This window comes from Cydia splendana, chromosome Z (assembly GCF_910591565.1).
Source record: "Cydia splendana chromosome Z, ilCydSple1.2, whole genome shotgun sequence".
In the NCBI taxonomy this organism is placed as follows: domain Eukaryota; kingdom Metazoa; phylum Arthropoda; class Insecta; order Lepidoptera; family Tortricidae; genus Cydia; species Cydia splendana.
Genome location: NC_085987.1, coordinates 45227410 through 45229340, shown reverse-complemented (window position 1 = coordinate 45229340; position 1931 = coordinate 45227410). Strand labels below are relative to the sequence as shown.

At 36.4% G+C, this 1931-nt stretch overlaps 1 non-coding gene across 1 annotated transcript; it reads left to right on the top strand.

Annotated features, from left to right (window-relative positions):
* The first annotated feature begins 239 nt into the window (after positions 1 to 239).
* On the top strand, positions 240 to 343 carry LOC134805388 (U6 spliceosomal RNA). Its single transcript, XR_010146283.1, has one exon. It is a non-coding gene; the product is annotated as a U6 spliceosomal RNA (small nuclear RNA).
* Positions 344 to 1931: the final 1588 nt, after the last annotated feature.

Here is a 1931-nt window from a genome sequence, read left to right as displayed (position 1 = left end):
ACGTGTAGGTTTCATCTGTCCAAGTATCTATCAGCAAATTGTCTTTTTATCCCGTTCCGGGTTAATATAATATTTATAACAAAATTTATTTTTTGGTAATAAACTTGCTGATAAATAATGTGTACCCGCTTAGGAGTCGACGAAGCACCGCTTCGCGGGCTTCTATTTCCGCTCTGAGGGACACAAGGTAACGAAAAAACCTACATCGCAAACATTGCATTTATTTTTGTGGAAAGTGAGTACTTCGGCAGTACATAAACTTAAATCTGACTAGACATAGAGAGAGATTAGCATGGCTCTGCGCAAGAATGACATGCGAAATCGTGAAGTATTTCACTCTTTATCTACCAACTTATATCTCTCCAACTAGATCTTTGAAGGTACCTACTTAAATAAATAACTTAGCAGGTACTTACAGCCTAAAAAGTTTAAGGAAAGAACTCTTGCATGTAGTTGCTATATGTGCTTGTGTTATTTTGGATTTGAATAATTTGATTATTAATTCTATACGTAACTACATACAAGAGGGTCAATTCTTAAGCCTACCTACCTACCTACATAAATAGTACACTTGTAAACATTTCAAATAAAATCGGAAGCCTGTGATTTGGAAGGGCATTAACGATACGGGAATCTTTAGATTGATTCATTGACGAAGACGCATGGTTGGGTTCATATTGTCAAATTATATTAGTTAACTGTAGAGTTAAAGTTTAGTTTTGGCAAATCTGCGCGTCACCCGTGAATGACACTCTCTAAAAATGCCTGTTAAAGCCTGCTTAAAGCCTTTCACCTTGTCGAGCAAGGAACCCGCAACTAAGGGAATATTACCCACAGGGTATTTGATTTGAATGATATTCTTAAACCTACGTCTGTTGTTATGGTTCCACCTGCGTGAGGTGTGCCTAAGAGAATCTTTTATTCGTTCACAAACTAACGTCATGTTATTTGTGATAAAACCAATATATTATGTACCTATCTAAGCCTGCGCAAGGCTGCCATGTTTCCACCTGCGTAAGGTGTGCCAAAGAATCTTTGATTCGTTCACAAACTGACGTCAAGTTATTGATGATGATATTATAACCTATGTAAGCCTGCGCAAGGCATGTCAGACATATTCACAGAAATATAAATGATATGGTTATAACACAAGCGAGCGAGTAGGCCACAATCAGAAAAATATTACAAAGATGAATTTGTAAATATCTCCTCTTAGAGAAAGTAAAAAGGGTTTAAAATAATGTTTTGGGTAAAAATCAGTCGAAATAGGCAAGGCTTCGTTTATTAGAGTTTTCATTTCTGTTTACCAATCTATTCTAAGGGTCCCGAACACCCTGTTGGCTAAACTCAAAATTGGGCTAATTAACTGTGGTAAAAGTGAAAACTACTTACTATTTACAATAACATTTCTAAAATCATAAAAGGTAAAAAATAACCTAAGATTCCAGGCCTATCTCGACTCATTTTTATTTTAAAGATGATAAAATCTTTGTAACCTAATATATGAATAAAATTGTGGTCTGGAGACGCTAAGCCTCATAACTTGGGCGGCATAGATAATACTAAGAAATTTAGTCGCTGAATTTCGACTATAAGCCCAGGCAGAATATTGATAATTAGAATAAGGAGTGGTCAATCCTCCAAGGTCCAGATAATCTGTGGACTCTAATTAAATCAGGCTCGGTAAGCTCACGACACGACAGAGCTTACGATTCCATTCTGAAATAAGCTATGTTTATAATATATATTACTCATAGTGTACAGTGACAGCCTGCTCAAGGTGTACAAAAGGTCCGTTTAACGGCCCTATGAATATCTAAAAACCTTTGAAGTCTAGGCCTGCTAAGGCAGACTAGAAATAAATACATATGATCCCAATGTAAGAGCAGCTCACAGTTGCATAAATTATATTTGCCTCGAGAGCACTAGTC